Source organism: Marmota monax, unplaced genomic scaffold, assembly GCF_021218885.2.
Source record: "Marmota monax isolate L192 unplaced genomic scaffold, Marmota_monax_Labrador192_F-V1.1 WCK01_AAM20220418_F8-fsc00008, whole genome shotgun sequence".
In the NCBI taxonomy this organism is placed as follows: Eukaryota; Metazoa; Chordata; class Mammalia; order Rodentia; family Sciuridae; genus Marmota; species Marmota monax.
The window spans coordinates 24,577,231-24,602,495 of NW_026694432.1; the positions used below are offsets into that span (position 1 = coordinate 24,577,231).

General features: G+C 51.5%; 1 protein-coding gene across 7 annotated transcripts in view; it reads right to left on the reverse strand.

The window, feature by feature from the left end:
• Positions 1-24,730, reverse strand: part of Alpl (alkaline phosphatase, biomineralization associated) — a 53,313-nt gene extending 28,583 nt beyond the window's left edge. For 2 of the 7 annotated variants that reach the window (XM_046469141.2, XM_046469139.2), the window contains exon 1: positions 14,932-15,230. The gene's annotated coding sequence lies outside the window, so the exon portion shown is untranslated. Of the gene's footprint in view, positions 1-8,120; positions 8,150-14,931; positions 15,232-18,201; positions 18,324-18,362; positions 18,556-24,586 lie in introns of those variants that run through there. The other 5 variants (XM_046469143.2, XM_046469142.2, XM_046469140.2 and 2 more) reach the window with 5 other exon arrangements.
• Between the last annotated feature and the right edge of the window lie 535 nt (positions 24,731-25,265).

Genomic DNA, 25,265 nt, shown 5'->3' on the forward strand with positions numbered 1-25,265 from the left:
CCACCAGAAACACCCATTAAGCTCCACTTAACAACAATCTTAGGCTTTTCCAGCTCATATCACTCAACTTTCCGAAGCTTCTCCCAGATTCCAAAAAGCTCCAAAATCTTCTGAACCACACGGTCAGGTTAGTCCCAGCACCAACCCCACTCCTGGTACCAATTTCCGTTTTAGTCAGCTTACTTGCTGCTTTGACTAAAAGACCTGACATGAACAATTAGAGGAGGAAAAGTTTATTTGGGGGGGGGCTCACGTTTCAGAGTTCTCAGTCCATTAACAGCCAGTCCCATTCTTTGGGGCTTGAGGTGAGGCAGAACATCATGGTGGAAGAGTGTGGTGGAGTAAAGGGCTCAGGTCATGATGATCAGGAAGCAGGGAGAGAGCTTCCACTGGCCAGATACAAAATTTATACCCCTGTGGGGGGCCCTCTGGCCGTGGGCTGAGCGTCCTCTCTCAGCCTTGAGTAAGGGGGTGTTTGGTCTGGCACCGCACTCCACTCACTGTGTGAAGCAAGTGGCCTCCACCTTTGCTCTGCAAAGAAGTTTGCCCTAGCCCCAGACTTGGGTGTTACCCAATGGGATTGGACAACCCCCGTGTTTTGAAACCCTATCTCCTGCCTTATTTGGTGAAGAACATTCCATCGAAGTTCCTTTGTGTGTCCCCCCCCACACACAAAATAAACTGATTCTGGGTGCACGCTCTCTTTCCAGTGCTGTCCAGCGTGCAAGCTGACCCTTAAGGTTGCACAGCCGCCCCACCCTTGATCTGAGAAACTCATGTCCGTGTGTTGCGTGATTTCTTACCAGTTTCTTAGCTTAATACTGCAGCCAGTTATTTTGAAGCCAGCTCATCCCGTCAGTGTGGGTAGCTGGAGAGATACCCCAAAGGTACGCCTCCAATGCCCACCTCCTCTAGCCACGCCCTACCTGCCCTCAGCTGCCATCAGGGGATTAATTCCCTGATTGGGTTGAGGCTCTCATAACCCGATCATTTTACCTCTGAATGTTCTCATATTGTCACCCACATGAACTTGAGTGGTCACCTCACATGTAACCCATAACACAAGGGAAGGAACTCAGCAAACTTTGAAGTTTGATGCTCTCCCCCGCTTCCCCTCTGAGGCCTGCAGGATACCTGCTATCATTTTGGGCCACTCAAAATCCATTTCCTTTCCTAGCAATACCACAGTGTTCCTGAGAAGCGGCCCTTCCCTCTTTGGCCTGGTTTGTGTGGGATTATTTCTGCCCCTACGTGCAGGAGGGCCCTGACTGGCACAGCTGGAAGACATTTCTCCACCTGGATGGCTGTGTCACGAGAGTTTTCAGAAGGCACAATAGAGAGATGCAGAGTCTGTTTTTCATGATATTACTTGGGTTCCTGGATGCAGCCATGCCTGAAGCTCACATCTGAACATTCTCGTAACAATTAATTCCCCTTACTGTTTGCCTTGGCTTTTCTGTTACTAGGAACATAGTCTCTGAGCTCAGAGGTCAGTTCCGCTAGATTTTCTAAGCCCTTTACATTGTAAATCACCACACGAAGTCTTTCATACTCAGTCAACTGCTTCTACCAAAAGAAAACTCTGGCAAACAAACCAAAGGCGGGTTGAGAAGGTTCCAGTATGTGATAAAAGAAGATCGCAGCTCAATACCAGCACTTTTCTACTTGGCATTTATAGAATTATAGGGGAATCCTGGGTGAAATTTGCCACTGTAGAGATCCCAGGGTGGGATTTGCCTAGCAGCTCTGTTCCATGAGCAGGTCCTGGCCCCTCCTTCCATAAGGTCATCATCGGTCTAGTCCTCTGTGTCTCTCGTGTGCCTGGTCCCATGCTCGGGGCTGCAGGTCCCACTCTGCCTTCGAGGCCTGTGTAGGAACATGGGTCCCGATTCACATTTCTACTGAGCTTTATATAACAGCTCTAGGAGGTCACTGAAGGGGGACACCACTGTATACTCTTGCTTTAGAGGAAACGGAGGGGCAGCGAGGTGAGGTGACTTGGCAAGGTCCCTCTGCCCGGCCCGCGGGCAGGGCCAGGCCAGGCACAGGATCTGCTGGCTCTGCGCCCGGCTCTTTCTCTCCCAGCCATTGTGGTGGCTGCGATGGGGCTGGACTGTCATTTGTTGAGACAGTTTGTTCCACACAGGAGCAGGGGGTGGGGTTGGATCCAAAAGGTAAGGGAAAAGGGGAAGCCTCTATCTTAGTGTCGCATCTGTGTCACCAAAGACCGGATGAGAACAAAGCAGGGGAGAAGGTCATTTGGGGCTCGCGGTTCCGGGTGTCAGTCCGCAGACGGCCAGCTCCGATTCTCTGGGCCTGAGGTGACCCTCTCAGAGGGGGGTCTGGCAGAGGGAAGCAACTCAGGATGTGGCAACCGGGAAGTGGAGTGGGCTGTGCTCACCAGGGACAAAACACTGGCCCAAAGTCACGCCCCGTGACCCTCCTCCTCCAGCCACACCCTACCTGCCTGGAACTGCACTTAATCCTTGGGGGTGGGGTGAGTCCCTGCTGGTGGGGTGAACAAACAAGGAGATAAGCCAGATCCAGGGGACACCAGGCGGCAGCAGGTACCAGGGAGAGAGGCGGCAGGGAGGAGGAGGACAGAGGCATTTGCAGTTTTAGAGAAGTCAAGAACGTCTCACCAAAGAATGATCTCATTGTTGCCTTCGAAGTATCCCAGGCAGCTAAGAGCCAGATGTCTAAATCCCGGGGAAGGAAACTGAGGCTTCAGGGTTCACTCTCAAGTCCCTGCATGTCCATCGAGCTAGCCGCACCCCTGGGATCCTCGCCCAGGGCTGCCTGGCCACCCGGTGCCCTCCCCCCACTTGTCCCAGCGGTAGCAGCAGCCCCTTTGCAGATGAGGAAACTGAGGCTCCAAGAGGTGAAGCCCAGGCCCGGACGTGGCGGGGGAGGGGAGCTGGTGGCGAGGCCCACCCGCGAGACCCCAGGCTTAAGCCCTGGACTCGTGCAGTCTCTGCTGGCTGGTGCATCCAGGCCTCCTCCTCCCTGTCCCTGGACCCCTTTAGCTCTCCATTCCAGGTCCCCTGAGTCCCAAATTGTCCCGCACACCCTGGATCTGTCCCCTCATTCCACTGTGTCCCTCACTGAATCCACGTTTGCATAAGACCTAGAAAAGCCACCTTGCACGAGGCCAAGGTAGACAGCTGGATCAGCTGGAACACGCCCGGGTGGGGGCTTCTCCGGGCTCTCCTGTCTGCAGCCCTGCGAGTCCCCAGGGCCTTGAACTTGGTGGGCAAGATTGGTCCCCCCGTCTAATCTCCCAACACTGAAGCCTGGTGGAAGGACAGCCTTGGAGGAGGGGGACCTGGGGTGACATTCTGGCCCTGTAGCTTTGAAAGTGACTTTGTCTGGAGCTTCAGGTTCCTTATCTGCACATCTGGGTGAGTCATCCCACCTTGCAGATCAGATGAGAGGAGAGAAGTGGGTAAAAGATACAATTGACAGGATGTATCTAGAGAGCACTTAGTGTCAGAATTTGCTGGGCTGCGGCGGGGTGCATTGGCTGGCTCCCTAGTCCCAGCCACACTCCTCCAATACCCAACTGAGGCAAGAGAATTGAAAAGTCAAGGCCATCAAGGACCTGTCTCCAGATGAAAAATAAAAAGGACCAGGAAGTCGCTCCATAATGGAGCACCTAGTATGGGGGGGGCGGGGGGGGGAAGGAATTCATTGCACTGAATGGAGAAGACTGTGTTCTCACTGGGACAGCACCACTGCAGTCCCTGAAGGTACTTAATACCATTCTCATTTAGCAAGAAAAAAAAAAAAGCACAAAGAGGTTAAATGACTTGTCTAAGGTCACACAGCAGCCATGCAACAGAGCTGGATCACGAATTCAAAACTGTGCAATTCCAAAGTTCCAATTCTTGACCATTCTGCCAGGGGAAGTCAGTAGAAGTTTGGGAGTTGAAATAACTGCTCAGCGACATGCAGCAGCGAGAGCTGACCCAGGAGGGGAGCGGGGCAGCCCCATTCCTGAGCCTGCGCTTGATGAGCTGTGTGGCACCAGCTCATCAAGTTGAAGGAGACTCTGGGGATAATCTAGCCCAGTGTTCTCATCACCACCCCACCCCCACTCCAGGAGGAACCTGAGGGCCAGGGAGGTCACATGACCTGGCCCCAGTCACACAGCAGGTTAGCTGGAGAATCAGGACAAGCATTGGTGTGGGGGGGTTCTGACTCCAGAGCCCTATGCCACCACTGAGTGTCACCTTGGCCTGGAGGTGCCATCAGAGAAGGAGACTTCCGAATGTGCTGGAAGTTTCTCAGCAGAAGTGTAGGGAAGGCACAGTGAGAAGAGCCCATGTGAAGACCCAGAGGTTCTTTTGGAGAAAGATTGTCACCCCCAGGTCCCCCTCCTCCAAGGTTGCCTTCCACCAGGCTGCAGTGTTGGGAGATTAGACAGGGGCCTGGGGACTCGCAGGGCTGCAGACAGGAACATGCAGGGTCTGGGGAAGGCTGGCTCTATCACCGCCCATTTCCACGCACTTCTTTTCTCTGAAACACTCTCATCCTGCTCTCTGATGTGCGCCTTTCTTTAGCATGCTCCTGATGTTCACGTAACATTCTAGGTTTGGGCTGGAGGTGTCACCCCGTGGCAGGGCTCTTGCCCACCAAGTTCAAGGCCCTGAGTTCCATCCCCAACACCACAAAATGATTAAGTAGTTCGTTACCGTGAAGGTCCAGGTGACCTGCTCTAGAACTGTTGGCTACAGAGCATGCTAATCCAGCTGCGGCTTTTATGCGGAAGTCACCCGTGCTCGGCTGGCCGTGGGGTGGGGCGGGCACACCTTGCTCTGAAAACCAGTGAGGAAGTCGGTGGCTTCCACACCCTTCCTCCCAAGTCAACCCCAGAGTGACCCTCCAGCACAATGCCACCAGACGCTCCCTGGGAGACGGAGGGACTTTCAGATGGTGTTTGTAGGGAGAAAAGGCAGGTGTGCTTCTAGGGTGGTGGAGAACAGATAGATGCACCAAAGGAAAAAAAAAGATTTGCATATAAATGTTCACAGGTGTTGTGCTTGTAATACTCCAAACTGGAAAGTTTAAGTGTCCGCAACAGATAATGGAACACTGAGCTGCGGAACAGGACTCGGCCATACAGAGGCTTGGGCTACCGATGCGACAAGCCGAGGTGGCATTCAGAGACTTGGGAACTCAGAGACATGGGAAGCTGGGCAGAGGGCAGAGCTCGAAGCTAGAGAGTGTCCTTAGCATGTGCAAGGGAGCCCTGCTCCCTAGGACAGAGTTTTAAAAAAGAAACATGATGAATGGAAGAATCTGGGCCCCAAGAGTGCTGCCACATGACGCCATTCAGAGGAAACTCGAGGTCAGTCGGGTCCATGGCCAAAGGAAGCCACACGGTGGTCGCCATCAGGAGGCAGAACTGACTGGAAGGAGGCACGAGGGAGCTCGCTGGAGGTGGAAATGACCTTTAGAATCTTGTTTCGTTGCCGTCTCCTCGTCTTTCGGCAGACACGGTGATCCCCGCCGGCTCTTCTCCACGGGTTTACTTTGGCGCCTGCTGCGCAGCGACTTCCCTCACTGCAGGCCCGGGGTCTCCTCTGGGCCCCTTTTGCCAGCTCCCCTGGAGGGTCACGTTCTTCCCCAGTTCAATTCTGTTTATTAAGATCTCTCGACCCTTATTCATGATCAAGGGCTCAGGAGATCGGCCCTCTCCCTGGGCATGAAAACCCCGCACGAGACGGAGAGGAGAGCCCCGCGTCCAGGGCGAAGTCAGGGAAAGAGCGCGCGAGCCCGGGGAGTCAGATGGCCCACCTCGCACACGGAGAGGGGGCCAGGGAGGAAAGAGTCCCCACGAGGAACCAGGAAGAGAAAGGCGCAACCGCAAACTCAGACTTCAGGTGTCTGAGGTCCGGAAGGCCAGCGCCCAGCCTCGACCGGACAGAGCCGAGCAGAGAGTCGCTCGAGGGGCCAAGAGATGTGCAGAAGACCTACAGAAGGAGAAGGACAGTGGACACCAAGAGAATAAGCAGCAGAAGTCACCAGGACAGTGAAGTAATATTTAGCAAAGAAACTTAAGAGGGAAACATTTTAATAAAGTTAGTGTAGTGAAAAATTTTTAGTATAATTTTTGACACCAGTATAAAAGTGAATTCTGCAAATAGTGATATGGGTGTGTTTGAGGGAAGAAAGAATTTTGGGGCTCTGGTTTTGTCTTTAGAACCCAGGGGTCTGCAAGGGGCATTGCTGGCCAGGTCCTGAGTGGTAACGATTTATGTGGGGGGCAGGTGGGCCAAGCATGTTCCCTCCATATTGCAGAATAAAGCCCTGCTTCCTGGAAAAAAAAAATCCTGTTTCAGAGTCTTAGCTACAAGGTAACTGACTTTTGTCAAAATGCATTGAATTTGACACATCAGATCTGGGCATTTTACTGTGCAAAATTACATCTCAACCAAAACCAGAAAGAAAGAGACTAGTGTAAGCGCCAACTCTGAGAACATAGGTGGCCCCTTGGGAAGACAAAAAGAGACAGGAGCTGTTTGAGGACTAGTGAAGGTGACCTTAGGACTAAAGAAGGATGCGACATCTTGGTCTGGGCAGGAACAAAATATACCAGGCAGGACAAATAAGTAGATAAATAAAAACCACTTAGACATATTCTAGTGACGACCAAAAGACAACGTTCTAAGAGTCTAGAACAAAACCCATCACTTACAAAAGGAATAAGTATCAAATTGAATTGACCAAAATTCCTAAGGGAAAACAATTTTGAAGTGAGAATTTTATAGCCAGCTAAACTGTCATCCAAACGGTGAAAGACAGTCGCACCATTCAAGGGCTCAGGTTTGTACAAAACTACAACTACACCCACAAACACACAAACTTTTTAAAATAGGAACTATTTAAGTATATAGCCACTATTGAACTGTATAGCAACAAAATCCACAGCTGGTACTAAAGATATCTGCAGACTGAGTGAAGTTTAGTTTAGGCTTTGGGTTTTTTTTTTTTCCAAACAAGTTTTGGGCCTGAATAATAAACATGAGCACATGTTTTCCTAACGCTGTTTTCTGTGCTTCTCCCCAGTAGTGAAGAGGATAGCTCAAAGAACAAGGAAAGCAAATGCTGGACCTTCCTTTAATAACTCAGAACTAAAACAACTGGACAAATCTGCTGTGGTGTCGTGGGGCTTGAGAGCACAGTGGGGAAAGGAGGAGGATCTCCAACGGTAGGAGAAAATAGATATTAACTTTGTAGGGAAAAGTCACACTTTTCTGAAAGTAATAAAATCTCAAAGTGAAGCCAAAAAAGCAGGAGAAATTGAAATAGAGATGTACATAAACACATATTCTTTACAGGAACACTCAAACATTTTAAATATGGAGCACATACCAGGCCGTAAAGCAAGCCGCATATTTCAAATAATAGGTTTCCATATAGTCCACAGTCTGTGACCAGAGCCTTAGAGTTAAGTTTTACAAAGGGCAAATAATTACACATATTCTTAGAAATGACAAACACCCTAAGTAACTTATGGATCAAAAAGAGGTCATAGTAGAAATTTTAAATTGCTTAGAACTGAATGATAATAAAAACACTACATATCAAAAATTGTGTAAGACTGCAAAGAAAGTAGCAGATTATAAAGAGCAGAAATCAAAAAGCAGAGTGAAAAATGATTCAATTGAGAAGATCAAAGCCACAAGTTGGTATCTTTTTTTTTTTAAGTTCTTTTTTTTTTAATATTTATTTTTTAGTTTTCGGCGGACACTACATCTTTGTTTGTATGTGGTGCTGAGGATAGAACCCGGGCCGCACACATGCCAGGTGAGCGCGCTACCGCTTGAGCCACACCCCCAGCCCCACAAGTTGGTATCTTTAAAAAGATCAATAGGGCTGGGGCTGGGGTTCAGTGGTAGAGCACTCACTTAGCATGTGCCAGGCCCTGGGTTCAATCCTCAGCACCACATAAAAATAAATAAATTAAATAAAGGTATGAAAATTATATAAAAAGGTCAATAAATCTGTGGCAATATTAAAAGTGACAGAGGAGACACATTATTATCGAAAATAAACAACCTTATGCTAATAAATTATAAAGATTAAATGAATACATTTCTAAAAATATAACTTACCAAAACTGACTCAAGAAGACATAAGGAACCTGAATAAAGAGATTGAAACAGTAGTTACAAAATCTTTCCACAAAGAAAACAGGCTAAAGTGATTTTACAAGGAAATTCTATCAAACTTCAAGAAACACATTATATCAGTTTTATCCAAACTTTTGCAAAGGACAGTATACAAAAAAAAAAAAATTACCGTCTAATTCTATGAGGCCATTATAAATGGGATCCCAAAGCCAGAAGAGTACAAACTGATGTAACCATTCTGGACAAAATGTCATCAGAACACACCAAATAAGTGTGGATGATAGGAATGCACAGGGTGCATTACATAATTACATAATTACATAATAGAAAGTCTATTATGTAATTAACCACACTAACAGATAAAAACAGAAAAATGAAACACCTCGAGATGCTTTTTAAAAGCATTTGATATATTTACATACAAATTTTTAATTTTTTTAAAAAAGCTCTCATGAAGTTATGAATAAAAGAGAGCTTCCTTAACCTGGAAAATCTCCACCACATCCTAAAGGGGGGAACATTAGGATATTTCCTCTAAAATGAAATAAGGCAAAAATACTTAGTCCCACCATGTTCATTTGCCATTGTACTGGCAGTCCTACACAGTGCAAAAAGAAAAAAGTTTAAAAGAATAAAGATTTAGGGCTGAGGTTGTGGCTCAGAGGTAGAGTGCTCACCTAGCATGCGTGAAGCACTGGATTTGATCCTCAGCATCACATTAAGAAAATAATAATAATAAAATAAAAAGGGATTGGGTCCACCTATAAATAAAAAATAAATACAAAAAAGAATAAAGATTTATTTTAAAATGGAAGTGATCATTAGTTGCAACTGATTGCCTAGAGTCTACAAATATTTGGAAATAGTTTAGAAAATTAGCTTGATAAACTCAAAATAAAGTCAATTACATTTTTATATATTTGGAAAACAAAAGAAAAATGGGCCAGGCACAGTGGCTCATGCCTATAATCCCAGCCACTTGGGAGGCTGAGGCAGGAAGACCTCAAATTCAAAGTCAGCCTCAGCAAAAGCAAGGCGCTAAGCAACTCAGTGAGATCCTTTCTCTAAATAAAATACAAAATAAGGCTGGGGGTGTGTGGCTCAGTGGTTGAGTGCCCCTGAGTTCAATCTTTGGTATCTCCCCTCACCAAAAATAAAAAAAAGAAAAAAAATGGATATATAGATGGAAAAAAATCAAATTGGATCCCTACCTTATACCATACACAAAAATCAACAATGCATGGATCAAGGTCTTAAATGTGAAAAACAAAACATTAAAATGTTTACTGGGAACTACGGGTGAAAGGGTCTCTGACCTTGGAGTAAGCAAACTTTCTTAAATAAGACTTGGAAAGCATTGATTATTAAATAAAAAGTTGCTAAATGAGACTACATTAAATTTTAGATTTTTAGCTTACCCAAAACATAATGTCTCAGGAATGTAAAGAACTATTACCAAGCAATAAGCAACGGATTTGAGAAAAGAAAAAAAAAAAAAGGACAAACAGAAAAATGGGCAGAAATGCATTTTAAAAGAGGGCTCACACACACTCATCCACACCCGTTCACCCCCAGAGGTAACCAGGGAGTCGCACCTCACGTCTACAGTGAGAAATCACTGCACTCGTTTGATTGGAAATATGTAAGAAGCCTGACAACATGTGTGTTGTAGAAGGTACAGAGAAATAGGATGTCTTGTACATTCCTGGTAGAAGTGCACACTGGTACAATCATTCTGGAAAACAATTTGGTCTTATCTTGGAACACTGAACAAACTTTCACATATCCTATGATCCAACAGTTCCACTCCCAGGTATGTATTAGGAGAAAATTCCTATGGCCATGCATGAGGAAGTGTGATCAGGGATATTTGTAAGCACCTTTTCCACACTGCCAAAAATCTGGAAACCAATGCAACCAATGAGATAATTAGTAAATGGAGGCTGGAGGTGGAAATCAGTGGTAGAGCACTTGCCTAGCATGCACAAAACTTTGGGTTCTGTTCCCAGCACTGAAAAAAAAAATGAGTGTGGAATAGTTATCCAGTGGAATATTATATAGTGATAAAGAAATGAATTACATAAACCCAACCAAAGAGGTGAAAGACCTCTACAATGAAAACTATAGGATGCTCAAGAAAGAAATTGAAGAAGACACTAGAAGATGGTAAGATCTCCCATGTTCATGGATAGGCAGAATCAATAGTTAAAACAGCCATATTACCAAAAGCCATCTACAGATTCAATGCAACCCCCACACTATAATACCAATGACATTCTTCACAGAACTAAAAATAAAATCTTAGATTTTATATGGAGAAACAAAAGACCCAGAATAGCCAAATCAATGAGCAAAGAGAGCAATGCTAGAGGCATCATGATATCCAATTTCAAATTAGATTAAAGAGCTATAGTCACTAAAGCTATATGGCACTGGCAAAAAACCAGACACACGGACCAATGGAACAGAAGACACAGACAAATCTGCACAATTATAGTCATCTGATTCTTGACAAAGGTGTCAAAAAATGCCATACATTGGAGAAAAGACAGCCTCTTCAACAAGTGGAAATTCAACATTACAAAACAACCCTAATCGGTAAGGGAACTGAACAGACACTTCTCAAAGAAAGAAGTGCAAAAGACCAAGGATTAGCGGGGAAATTTTCAACATCTTTAGCCAGTGGGGGATGCAAATCAAAGCTATCCCGAGGTCCCAGGACGTTCCAGTTAGAATGGCAAGCATCAAGAATCCAAATAACAATAAATGCTGGCGAGGACGCGGGGAAGGGGGAACTCTTAGATAACTGTCGGTGGGAATGTAAATGAGTAGACTGCTATGGAAATCAGCAAGGAGGTTCCTCAAAAAGCTAAAAATAGATCTCCCTTATGATCCAGCTACACCGCTCTTGCCAAAGAATTAGCATATTTCCGAGATAGATGCACATCCATATCTATTGCAGCACGATTCGCAATAGCCAAGTGATGGAATCAGCCCAAGTGTCTGTCAACAGATGAATGAATGAGGAAAATGATGTCTGTGTACACAGCGGAGCTTTACTCAGCCAAGAAATGAAATTGTCATTTGCAGGGAAATGGATGGAACTGGAGACCATGACTTTGAGCAAAATAAGTGAGACTCAGAAAAAAAAAAAAAAAGGTTGTATGTTTTCTCTCATGTGTGGAAGCTAAAAGAAAAAATAGGTCAGTTGTCTAGGGGGGGCCCATGAAATTAGAAGGGAGACTAGCAGGGCAGAGGAAGAGGGTCAGGGGGACAGAAGGGGAAGGGCAGAGGAAGTGCTGGGCAGTAACATTCATCAAATTACATTGTGGGGGTTTTATTTTTGCTTTTTGAGTGCTGGAAACTGAACCCAGGGGTGCACCACTGAGCTATATCCACAGTCCCTTTTTATTTTTTAATTTTGAGGCAGGGCCTAAGTTGCTGAGGCTGGCCTTGAACTTGCAATTCTCCTGCCTCAGCCTCCCGAGTTGCTGGCATTACAGTAAAGTGGGCATCGCATGCCCGGACAAATTGTATTTCTATGCATGCATGAATGTGCCACAAAGAAACTCACCATTCTGCATAATCACCGTGCACCAACAAAAAAGAATTTTAAAAATTTAAAAATAAATTACAGATATGTGCAATAATATGGATTAAGTCTCAGAAACATGAGACTGAGTGAAAAAAAACACGTTCCAGGAGGTTATGTGGGACCGAAAATACCCTTTCATAACGCTGGTATATATTTTGTGTATATATATATATATAATATACAAATGACCTTAAATACTAATCAAAAAAGGCAAAGGGAATGAGAAGCCCCATATAGACAATATGTGTCTTTCTATATCTCTTATCAATACTAATAAGGGACAAAAATTTAAAGGACACTGATCAAAAAAGGCGAGAATGAGAAGCCCCCAGTAGATGCATAGATTTCTCTATATGTGACACTCATGCCAATCAGAAATGTTAATCAAAATAAGTAACATACTAAGCCAAACAGCCCCTCTCTACCTGGAGTGGGTGGGAGTGGCAGGTCCCCGCGGCCATGCTGGCACAAACTGTTCTTAGGGCCCATTCAACAAATGGGAGGTGCCAGCCCTCCCTCTGGCAGGCCCTGCTCGGGCTTGGCCAGGGGTCCTACCCACCTTTCTGACATCAGCCAGGCCCCGCCCTTGACCGGTGCCTCCTCCTGACCCCCAGGGTTTTGTACTCTACTGTCCCCTGCCGGGGACACTCATCTCTGATCTTTGCTTGGCTCCCTCCTTCTCCATCTCCGGCTCCAAGGCCACCTCCGCAGGGTCCCTGCCCAGGCCACGAGAAGGAGCCCGGCCCCTGCCAGGCCCCCCTCAGTGATTAAGTGTCCCTGGGTTCAATCTCTGGTACCTCGTCTTCTCCCCAGCACCCAGCACTGCCTGAAGCAAACCTCGCCACCCCCTCTCTGTCTTTCCCAGGGATCCAGGACCTCGGGGTGCTCACTGCTGCCTCCCCGTGTCTGCGCCACACCTGCCTCCCCACGAGGCTCAAGAAGGCTGTGTTGGGGGGAAAGAGGGTGAACGTCTTTGGGGTGCCCGTGGTGGAGGCCGGCGGCCCTCCCGCTTTCCTTCCTGCTGTGGGTTCTGTGGGGTCGGGGGCCCTCCCTGACCAGAAACCCTGTGCTTCCAGCACCTGGCCAGAGACCTGCGCTAAGGAATGAGCCAAGGTCCCCTGCACCCACCCCTCCTTCCCTCTCCGGACCATTCCCTCCATTCTCCACCCTCGTCGGTGCCAAGATGCTGGCACCCGGGCAAGCTGCCAAGAAAGGCCACCGGCAGGGACTTCCTGGGATGGGGGAGCCACTCCAGGCAGTGAGGGCACAAAGCCCACGGCCATCCTCTGTCACAGGAGCCACCCAGGGCCGGGTCCCACAGAGCCCCAGAGACGGCCTGTTCCCCGCAGCCCGCCCTTGGCAGCGGGAGGGTGTCACAGGACCAGGAGGCTGGCGGGCCCTCCTCCAAGCCAGAGGCCTGCACAGCAGAGCTCCACTTGGCCCAGGGCCACTGGGAAACACTCTGATTCAAATCAGGCAGCTACCAGAGGAAAGGACGCTTCCTCCAGGAGGGAACGCGGGCCGCCGGCCGAGCTGGGTAAGGAAGGAGGAATCGCAGAGCCAAGTTCTCGCCCAAGCCATCAGCGGGAGGCTCCCCACCCCAGGAAGACTCTGGAAGCCTGCGATAGACACACAGGAGGGTCAGGCACGAGGCCAGAGCCCTGGACTGGGGCTGGGCCTGATTCCCCACCGAGGCTTCTGAGTTAGCTGTAGCCTTGGCCAGGCTAATTGCTCTGGCCTCCCCCTGACCTGGTCCTGGAGACAGTCTCCAAGACTGCCCTGTGGTGCCCCCACCTCGCTCCCCACCCGCCCTCCCCCCAGGAATCACACGGGACAAAAACTCAGAGACTCCCCTGGAGCGTCCTCCCCTGGAGTGTCACGCAGCCCACTCCTGCTATTTGCTGGACTCCTGCGGTCCCCCCACCCCTGACAAACACACACAGGTCTGGCTCTGGAAGAAACAACAGTTCAAGAAGAGTTTGTGCATCTGGCCTGCAGAGATTTATCTAACATTTAGTAAGTGATTATGGGCCCAGACTCTGGAAGCAGGCTGCCCTGGTTCCATTCTGGGTTAACCTCTTGTGAGCTAGCTACATGACCTGGGACAGTGTCCCTTCCCTTCCTCTGTGTGTCTCTTCTCTGCCTGAAAAAGCAGGGAATCCAGGTTGCCCATGGTGGGACACGCCAGTAATTCCAGCCACTCGGGAGGCTGAGGTAGGAGGATCACAAGTTTGAGGCCAGCTTCAGTAATTTAGTAAGGCCCTAAGCAGCTTAGTGAGACTCTGTCTCCAAAAAATGGGGGGAGGGGGACGCTGTGGATGTGACTCAGTGATTAAGTGTCCCTGGGTTCAATCTCTGGTACCAAAAAAGAAAAGGAAAAAAAAAAAACCAGATTCCAGTACCCACCCTTTGGGGTGGTTCAAAGAACCACATAAGAACGGACATAGAGCACCAACTTAGCTGGCCACACTGACCATGGGGCTCTAGTAAATGAGAATTCCTACCACTATTAGCAAACAGATTAAGGCTTAAGGAGGAGCAAGCCTGGACCTCTGGACAAGACTCCCCCAAGGCAGACGTATCCTCTCAACCAGAGCCTGCTCAGAGCCGAGCTGGGAGGCAGGAAGGAAATGCCAAGGTTCTGGTCTCAAATCCCAGAGCCACTGCCCACTGGCCTGGGACCCTGGGCGGCCCCGCTGAGCCTTGTCTCCGCCTCTGTATGACCCAGATCACAGTCTCCCTGGCAGACCTTCCTGACCTTGGAGGGGAGGTGGTCCCCAGGGCTGTGGGCCTCGAACAATGCCATGGATTTGAGTGGACACACGCCCTGGGCTGGGTAGGCGACAGGCGGCTTCCCTTCCTGGAAACTGTCTGGGCCCAGCATCAAGGTGTCTGAGATCCGGAGGAGGCCCCGGGAGGAGATGGGGAGACTAACCTGCACCCCACAGATGCACGGTGCCCCCATGCGCACTCACACCAGCCTGCCTGCCAAGGACCGGCCCAGGGAGGAGCAGGAAACCGCCCAGCCGGGAGCTCCAGAGGTCCTTTTGGGAAGTGGTAGCATGGCCAGGCGCCACAGCCCAGCGGCCCAGGTGCACACGGACCCATCAGTGGGCGATGAACCATCTCCTGGGCAAATGAGCACATTGCTGAGCCTGGTTCCCCATCATGAGCAAGAACAATGACAAGGGCACCTACCTCCTGAGGTGAGGGTCAGGGAGTGACCGTAGCTAACGCCTGTGGGCCGTGACTGCTACAGTCACTCAGGGCCACTGTCCTTCCTTCTCTGAAGGCTCCAGCTAGCTGGCTCTAGCTGCCGGCCAGGTCTCCCTCCTGCTGGCTCCTACGCACGGCTCAATCGCTGCCTGCTCCGCAGATGACGGTCACAAGACCCACCATGCGCTCGAAGCTGGACGGGCACGCTATATTCTCAGAGATGTGTCAGAGCCCGAGCAACCTGACCAACTGACTCGTCTGCTGTGCGTTCTGACCCTCAGGTGTGGGGCAGGGCTGTGTGACGCGAACAGGACGGTGGGGAGCAGCTTCTGAAGTGGGCTACTTGAAACCCAAGTGTCCCGAAAGGTGTTGAAATATTTGCACTTGTTACAGACTGTGCCCTGGGGGACAAGTATTTACCTCTCAGAGATTCAACTGCCGGGAACCGATGTCTAAATATGTGTGATATTTAAAACAAATATGTATTGATATATGTATCAGGGACTCCTCTGCCTGGTGGAGGCAGGATTTGACGCATGAGGAAACTGAGGTCAAACAACTCTTAGTCCCTGTGACATGTTACTCTCTGCCGGAGTCACTCAACAAATGCGTATGCTGTGCCTGCTTTTGCACCAAAGAACATGACACGTAAGGATTTCGCAAATGACAGCTATAACTATTCTCATTAGGAAATAAAGTTGTCTGGGACTGGGGGAGGGGGGTTCCTCTGAGAACAGAATGGACAAAAAGAGTAGCCAGAGATGGCACTTGGGAGACAAAAGGCAGAGCTGCCAACGGAAGCCTGTCACCCAGGAAGCTGGCTTGTCCTGCTGCCAAACACTAATAGCCATTGAAGAGCTGGTATCACTGGTGGAGAGGGGAAGACACCAGGGAGGCTAGGAAGGGTGGGTGGCCAGGGCACAGCCCAGGCATCAAACCTGGGGGACAGCCAGGCATGGTGGTGCACGCCCGTAATCCCAGCAACTCGGGAGGCTGAGGCAGGAGGATCACAAGTTCAAAGCCAGCCTCAGCAACTCAGCAAGGCCCTAAACAACCCAGCAAGCCCCTGTGTCAAAATAAAATATAAAAAGGGGCTGGGGATGTGGCTCCGTGGTTAGGTGCCCCTGGGTTCAATCCCTGGTACCAAAAAAAAAAAAAAGCTACACATCACCCTGTTAAACAGCGGAACCGGCCTCCCGAGGCCTGAGCTAGACAGCATGTGGACGTTCACATGGCTCAAGACTTCCCAGCAAGATCTAGAAAAAAACAGCCATGATGCCAAGTGGTCACACAGGCAGGGGGTGGGACACTGCAGGTACCAAGGCAGAGATGAGAGGGGCTGGAGGGACACCCTTAAGCAAGTAGCCTTGCCTCTGGGAGCCTCAGTTTCCCCTTTTGGAAAGTGAAGGCAACACTTCATCAGGGTGTGTTAAGGATTCGGTGAGTTCATGACCAAGACACGGCTCTGAAAACTGAACGTGTAACAGGAACCTGAAAACCGAGGTCGGGAGTGTTGAGAGTGCCTTGTCGAGGGTCGCATGGACCCTCCAGGACACAGGGCAGGCCCAACATGGCCTCAGTGGAGTCAACACTCCCACCCCCACCCGGGCTCCCCTTGGCGATCTTCTCAGCAAGGCTCAGGGAACAGGCAGGACAGCTGCTTGCTGTGTGGTCCAGGGCCGGCCACCCTCCCTCTCTGAACTTCAATTTTCTAACTTGTAAAACAGAGGTGCTGCTTGCGGTGCTGCCCCCACAGAGATCGGGAAGCTTTGGGCTGGGGTATAGCCCCACAGTAGAGCAAAATGTCCTGCCAGTGGGAGGGCACTTTCCACAGGCACAGGAACGTCACCATCACAAGTGAGAAATGATAACGGCGACTGATAGCAAATGTACAGTCTGGCTGTCCTCCACACTGGCCCTTGGAGGCGAGCAGGGCCTGGCTTGGAGCTGGACAGATGTGCCACCATGTACCACTGGGGAGCTCAGGCAATGCACTTGAATCATTGGAAGCCCTGGGCTTCTAGGAGGACTGGGGCGCGAATGTACAAGCTAGCAGAGGGTCCGGTGCCTAACAAATACGCCCTGAACGCGGGTCGCTCTTATTGCCATTATTATTCCACCACCAACATTGTTATGAACCGTGGGGGAAGAGGGAGTCTAACCTTTTCCAAGAAGACCCGAAACCAGCCCCTTTCTGTCCCTCTTCCTTTCACCTGCTCAGTGACCAGACCCAGAAAGCAGTGTCCACCTGAATAAGAGCCCAGCTGCACACCCACCAGAGGTTCCCACCCCAGGGCAGAGGCGAGCTCTGGCACAGTCCAGCGCAGGGTCCCTCCTACTTTCCAGGCAAGGGAAAGAAGACCGAGGAGCACCATATCACTGAGCTGAATGCCACTCGGGCCTGGCCCCTCCTCCTCCACACACTCACCAAGTCTCCTCTGGTTCTGGATGTCCTTTCACCCTGCGGGCCAGTTCTAATTAGTGGCTAGCCTGGAGGAGCACACCATATTTCAAAGGACTTTGGAGGGGGGGAGAGAGAGTGTGCAGTGGTAGATTAGTGATGTCTGACGTGGGTGTGGGGCAGGGGCGTGGCACTATGCATTCCGGCTATTTATCATCCATGAACTAGAAGAGTCTGAAGCCCTTGCTTCATCTGAGTGAGGGCTGTCTGGCAGGATACCCAAAAGGGGGGCAGGGGACTTGCCCAAGGCCACACAGCTTGAGATGGTGGGGCTGGGATTGAAACCTGGGCTCCTCTGGGGATCTAAGGACACCTTTCTCTGAGATGGTCACTGCCTTCTGGAAAAGGAGGGGGGTGTCCAGGCTGAGACTCAGATGCTCCTGCCCTGCTGCCCAACCAGCACCTGTGCTTGATCCTCTCCCTCTGAGGCCTCCACCCCCTGGTCAAAAACCACAGAGACAGATGATGTAGAATGCATACAGCAAAGTCTCCAGAGGAATTGTATCCAAAGGTAGAAAGTTGAATTCAGATGCTAATCTGCCTGGGCAGGTGGGCAGGAGACCTATATCAGGGTCTCACCTCCACATTCCATCTGTGTGACCTGGAGAAGTTACTCAACTTCTCTGAGCTTCTGTTTTCTCCTTTGTCAAATGGAGAGGATAACAGGTTAAACACAATACCGTCATTCAAAGTAATTAGCTCAGTTTCTGGCACGGAGTAATCCCTTAAATGTTAACTATAAGGACAAATCAAGGGGAAAAACAACAATCAAAGAAAAACAGTGTTTTTACCAAAATTACTCGGATGAGGTGATGGCGTGAACAAGCTGTGGGGGAACCGATTTCTTGGATACCTCGAGAGGCTCCCTGAGAGGACAGGCGAATTCCTGAATCAGATTATTTCGAAACCAAAGGGAACTGACTCTTCTAGGGAGAGCACTGATGTCACTCACAAGGTGGGGGGGCGCAGCTCGGTGGGTGGCGATGTCCAGGACTCCCGCTCCCCGGGAGCTGGGGCCTCGGTGTCCTCCTCTGGATCCTCCTCTGGGATTCCGGCACCCGCCGGGCAGACGGGGACCAAACCCAGGGCTCCAGGCGAGGGCCTGTGCCCCACGCAGGCATCCAACCTCCGCGGCTGGAGACATGGACTTTCATTGGGAGGGACACTTAATGAGCCGGAGAAACGGGGCAGTGGAGGAGGGGACTCAGAGGAGGCTGGTGGCTGGTGGCCCAGGAGCATGTGATTAACTGCTGTGTGCTGAGAGGCAGGCCGGGCACAGGGGGTTCAGGTGGAGAAACAAGGGCACAAGCTCAGCAACACCAAGCCGGGGCCAGCTCGGTGACTCAACCTGGGGGCCCAAGTGCCCACCCGGCGCGGAGCTGCAGTGCGCCCAGCCTGCGCGGCTAGGACAAGACGAGGGGCACAGAGGCCAGGGCATTGGTTAGGGCCCAGGGATGGGGGCGTGGTCAGTGGAGGAGCGCGTGCCTGCAGGTCCCACGTCAGCGTGGCACACACACACAAAAAAAGTCAACAGGTGGATTCTTATAAAGGTCGGTCTCCAAATAAACGCAATGTGCCTTGGCCACTTACACGGTCATCTAAAGCCCATAAAATGTGGGCCCAGCTCTGTCCTGCCGTGTGCAGATCAGGCCAGGTGAAGTTCATTCACCGAGTCACGAACCCACCACCTGAGCAGGAAGCATCTCAGAACGAGCCACCGTGGAGGGCAGGGGGTGGCGCGGGCGGCTCCGGGCTTGGGCTCCACTACAGGGCCTCGAGGTCTGGTTCTCCAAAAACAACCTCCCAGCTCCCCTCTCCTCCCTTCCCTGGGCCAGCGCAGCTAACAGAGGCACCCGGGAGAGGAATTTTTTTCTTTTCTTTCTTTTTTGGCACCGGGGTTTGAACCAGGGGTGCTTAACCATTGAGCAAGACTGCCAGCCCCTTTTCACTTAATTTATTTAGAGGCTGGGTCTCGCTGAGTTGCCAAGAGCCTTGCTAATCTGCTGAGGCTGGCTTTGAACTCGTGATCCTCCTGCCTCGGCCTCCCGAGTGGCTGGGATTACTGGTGTGCAGCACAGTGCCCAGCTCTGGGAGGGTAAGTTGTACTGAGGGCTCCACCTTCCCGAGTGCAGAACAGCAGAGAGTGGGGGTCGGTATCACTCCTGGGACCCAGTGTCACTCGAAATGCCCCTTGCCACACACAGCAAGAGAATCAGGAGACCTGCCACCACACTGAGGCTCCCCTGTTCATCTCATGCCCCCCAGTGCAGAGCCTCCCTCCAGAACTCCCATACTTAACCACCCGGCTTCAGGCCTCTCCTGCTGTCTGTCCTCCAGCTCCCACGAGGCCATCCTGAGATGCACACTGTGACCCCGGGGTGCCCACCTGTTATCTCAGGCCTCGGCACAGAGCCATGGGACAGAGTGTGAGACCGTGTGTCCCATCTGTGACATGGAGGCACACCAGTGTGCGGGTCTGTGGGGAGCACGGGTCTGGGGGTGGGGTGGGGGGTGGTGTCAGAGGTCAAGGGAGCCCCTTCCCCAAGGGGGCTGTGCAACCTTTAGATAGAAGCTCCAGGGCTCCCACCCTGATGGGCTCAGCTTTGAGCATTGACAGTCCTGTCACCTCCAGACCTCTAGAGCCACAGACTACTGCTGGGGCCACCAAAGCAGAAGGAAAGCTACCCCCGCCCCCCACCAGCTGCCATCTTTCAGAGATGCTGCCAGGCCACAGAAGCGGGGCTGGTGTCCTGTGTCCTCCCACGTTCCCACCCCGAGCCCCCGGGCGGTGGCTCAGGCCTCGGACCGTCATTCTAATGAGATTCAAGCCCCTCTCCATGGCCAGGAGCGTGCAGGCTCAGAGGGCCGCAGGGACTGTCAGGAGGCAGGAGGGACGGGGGGCAGCGGGGACTGCGGCAGAGTGCACACAACAGAGCAGCTGCCACTCAGCTCTGGCCATTGTGGTCAGGCAGGGACAGAGCCCGAAACGGCCACATCTTCTGATCTTTCAAGAGAAGCCAGAAACCCATGGTTTTATGTAAAATGAAACTGCCTGTTTAACAACACCAGGAACTAAATAGAAGTTTTAAAAGCACCATAGAAGTCAACAGTCTCCCACCCTGGTGGCCTGGGGAGGGCAGTTTGTGACTGACCTACCATAACCTCTCACACAGTAGGCCATAAGTATTTGAGGCCCGATGGACTCAAACCCATCTTCACCCTCCAGCTCTTTAGATATCTTGGTTTACAGATGAGGAAACTGAGGCCCAGAGAGGGAAAGTGACTGGCTCAAGGTCACACAGTAGTGTATTAGAAGCTCAAGGATTTAAACTCTGCTCTCCTGAGCTGAAGATCTTTTTCTACCAACCTGTTCATCTGCATCCTGCCTTGAACATTTCTTTCTTTTCAAAAAACCGACATACTAAGCACGTGCAAATGAGACACTCCAAATTCAAGAGATGGTCTGCTATGGAAGGTCATGGAGCGTGTATCCAGGAGACTGGACTTCTGGTCCACCCTACCCTAGGCTGCTGGGTGCCCCTGGCCAGGTCCCTCTGCTCTCTGGGCCTCAGTCTCCTTGGTCGGGAAGATGCCCGTTGATAGCGCCAGTTTCTGAAGCCAGCTCTAAAATTTGAAGCATCTATGAGGTCTTCTCTCCCTCCCGCCAGTACTCTGCGGCCTCAGATGAATATAAAATAGTAATAATAATAATAAAGGGAAGGAGAGTCCAGCCCAGCCAGTGAAGAACACTACAATTTTTAGTGAAACCTGAGGCCTGGTTACTGGAATTCAGAAAGCACGGTGGTAACACAGTTTAACCACCATCCTACAGTTAAACACAAACACATCTGGTTTAACTTCTTCCTCATCTCCTTCCCCACCCCTACCCTCATCTCAAATGTTACCCCTTCATCCGAGAAGTCAAATTAAATGCAAACAATTGATTTCATGCCACAGTGAGGCTGAGAAGTTAAGCATGGAAAACTTTAAACATGGAGTTTTTCTGGGAGCAATTACAAAATGTTGGGGAGTGGTACGGGAAGGCAGAAAAATATGGAGAGTATGCTTGAATGTTCCTTGAACACCAAGCATCATATAATGATGTTGAGGGCCTACTCGAAGTGGAGGCTCAGAGAGGCCAAGTGACCTGCCCCAAGTCACACAGCAAGAGACTGGAAACCAGGATGTTGACCCTTAAACTGGCATTTTCTCTGCCATGTCAGCCTTTGTACCCTAAGCAGGGACTTCACTCTGGCCCTCTGGACTGAGGAAACTGCCCCACAGGGAACATTAACTTGTCAAAAATAATCAACACGGGGTGAAGCCCAATGTTGGGAGACCATTTATGATCTCACTGGCCGCTCGCAGCCACCCTGCAGGACACATATTATTAATCCATATTACAGATGAGGAAACTGAGGCTCTGAGAGGGAGAGTGATTTGTCAGGGGTCACACAGCAGTGCTGGGAATGAACCTCCACTCTACTGCCCCCAACTGTACTCTAAAAGTTAGGACATCTCTGGAAGAAAAACAGAAAAACAAGAATTAAAAAAAAAAAAAAAAAAAAAAAACCCATACCACACAGCCCAGCCCTGGTCTGCCAATGACGAGGAGGACAGCGGCGTGCTGGAAGCTGAGTCAGCATTCCTGTGGCCACGTGGAGGTTTCTGAGTGCTGGTTCTCAGCCTAGCTCGCTCACACTCCCCACAGTGTTCTCCCTGGGAGCTCCGGGTTTTTTTATTAATAAGCCCAGTTGGACCAATTTCAAGGTGAGAACCCCAAGCTCTGCCTCTGGATCCTGTCCCCTAGAATAAGAAGCTTCGTGCCTGGAGATGGTACAACAGGGAGATCCCGAGACTTCCTAGATTTGCACACTCCAGTTCCCCAGGAAGCCCCTGCATGTCCTTGGAGCAAGTGGCTTCCCCTCTCCAAGGTATTTCTTCACATGAAACCTGAGGATCCCATCTAATTTGCAGAGAATGTTGGAGACACAAGTCACAGGACACAACAGGGCAGATCTGGTCCTGAGCCGGGACACAGTGAGGCATGAGAAGCCTCGTGAGGGCAGCGGGCACAGGAGACACCAGCTCCTGTGTGTTCCAGCCTGGTGCTCAGGGCTCCCAGCCCAGCTGTGTCTGGGAAGGTAGGAGGTGGCCTGTGAGTCTGAACAGGGAGGGCAGCAAGCCACCCCACTGAGCAGGGGATGGCCAGGGCAAGGGCCAGGGCAAAGGCGAGAGACGGAATCCAGCAATCAGAAGCAGTGACATAACCCTGCACACAATCTCACTGCTGCATTTTCTGCTGAGATTGGAGCTGGTGACAGCTGATTTTTTTTTTTTTTTAAGCACAGGCACCAGCTAAACACAGCAAGCTTTAATCACACAGAGACCTCACCGCCAGTAGCTACTACTGGTCTCTGCAGCTCAAGGAGACAGAAGCACAGAGAGGGAAGAACCTGTCCCCAGTCACACAGCTAGGCTGCCATCTCTAACAGTGAGGGTCAAATGTTTGCAGATTGATTTTGCAACTGATATTGCATCTTAGTATCCTTCCTTGTGCCTTGTTCAATTCTACAAGGTCCATGTTGACGCTCAGTTTTCAGAGCCTGAAAAAAGTTTGCTGATGCCAACATCTACCCCATGAAGGGTGGCGGGGGGGGGGGGGGCTTTCTTTCTGCTTCTTTTCCTGCAGTACTGCCAGCACCTAGAACAGAACCTGGTACAAAGCTGACATCCTTAGACATATGTGTGGATCGAAGACATCATTTTCCTTTTCTGGCCTCAGTTTGGCTCAGCGTAGTCCTGTAGAGAGGTGTGTCACCCTTTTGACAGATGGAGGCACCAATAGGGACCAGACCAGCCCAGTCTTCCCTCCACTAGTGGGATGTTGGGGAGTGGTGTCCAGGGATTCTTGTTGCTCAGAAATTCAGAAACCTTCAGTTGAGGGAGAAAAAAGGGGTTGGAGGGACAAGATGAGCAGGAGGGTGGGAGGACTGTAAATCTGGGAGCAGGTCTGCAGGAGGGAGGGAGGCAGGGCTGAACCCAGGCAGGGCCTGCAGGGAACCCGGCTCAGACCCTCCTCTTGTGGACACTGGGGGATAGGAGGCTCCAGCTTCAGGGTTTGGAGGGAGGATTCAAATCCTGATCCTACCACTTGCTTAAATTATCTAAGCCTCAGTTTCCCCCCTTTGTGAATCAAGATGCTGCCTGCCAGGTGTTGGAGCCACATCCAATCAACATTTGTTACGTTTGCCCGTGTGAGGAGTCAGTCCCCGACTCCCTGAGAAGCTGGGTCTACCTGAGGGGTCTCTGAGAATTTCCAAAGGCCCAAAGGCCCTTTGCAGCCTGAGAATCTAAGAATCGCTCTCTCTCTTTCAGTCTCCAGGGTCCCCCCACACCCGGAGGCCTTTGTAAATGCCCCTCCCCTGGCCCCATTATGTGTTGAAAGAGTAAAAGAGTCGCAAGTGACAAAGTGGGAGAAGGATGAGGTTTTTCTCAGCCTCCCGCCCTTCCACTGTGACCACGCGGTTAACCCTTTCTTACAGAGACCCGAGCCCCAGAGGGGCGCCAGCCGGCACAGCGCGCCTCACCTGCCGCTGCGCAGAGCGGCGCGGCTCCTTGGGCTTGGCGGGCTCCAGAACTTTGCCGGTGGATGCGGTGCCACCCCCATCCCCAAGACACCAACACGCGGTCTCCCCTCTCCCTCCAGCCCCAGATCTGAGCGCCTCCTTCCCAGTTCCGGCCCAAACTACTTTAGAATTCCCCGGGACGGAGCAGTTCGCTCGCCTGGCGGTGCAGGGACCTGGAGGTTGCTAGATGAGGGCCTGGGAGGACAACAATCCCGGGATAGGGGTGGAGGGGACACCGGGGCAGGTGCCTAGCGTGAGGTCCTAGGGAGCAGCCCGGGAGGCCGGAGACCCCGGGACTGCCCGGCGGTCCCGATCGCGGTCCCCTTAGCTCGCGGGCTCCGCGGGCGCCACGTCTCCGCTGCACGCGAGGGCGGGAGCGGGACAAGTAGCCTGGGGTCCCGAATGGGCTGCCGCCAGCGGTGTGGGGGCGCACAGGCTCCTGCTCTGCCATTGGTCTTCAACGTCGCCGCCGCCGGGGGCCAGCGGAGGGTGCACGGACCGACTACCTGGGCGGGAGTCCCGGGAGCCGGGGGCAGCGAGTCCCTACCTGCGCACAACTCGTGGGGGAGGCTCCGTCCTGGCGCAAGTGGAGTGGGGTCGGCGAGCTGGGGCCGAGGTCGCGGAGTGGCGGGAGCGCGTCGCTGCCCGGGCCGCCTCCCCCGCCGGCTTATAAAGGCGACCCGGGGCCCGCGCTCCCGCAGCCCTCTCCGCCCGCCCCGCCCCCCACCCGGCGCCCGCGGCGGGTCGCACAGCGAGGCCAGGGCGCCCCCTGCCGGCGGCCGACGCTCCGCCCGACGCGGGGGCTGGGGGCCAGAGGGGTGTCCCAGCCCCGCGGTCTCGCGCGGTGTGTCCGTGTGTCCGGCTGTCCCTCTGCCTGCCGGTTGCTCCGGCCCAGGCCTCGCTCCCTCTCGGCGAGCTGGACTCTGATCCCCGCCCGTGCGCGCCGCTCCGCTGGTCTTTATCTTTGGTCCCTTGGTGGGTGTCTTTGTCTCTCGCCTCTGTCTTGTCTGCGCCTTTCTCTGAGCGTCTGTCTCTGTCTGCCCATCTGGCTGTCCTCGTCTGTGTCTCCATCTCTGTCCACGTTTGTCTCTGACTCTGCTCTCCTCTCTCCAGACTTTTCCTCTCCTTCTCTCTTGCCCTGCCTTGGGCTATGGCCACAGGAAGCTAAACAGGGGCCTGTTCCCTCCCACCCGCTCTTAAGAGAGGGAAGGTAGGTTGGGGCTGAC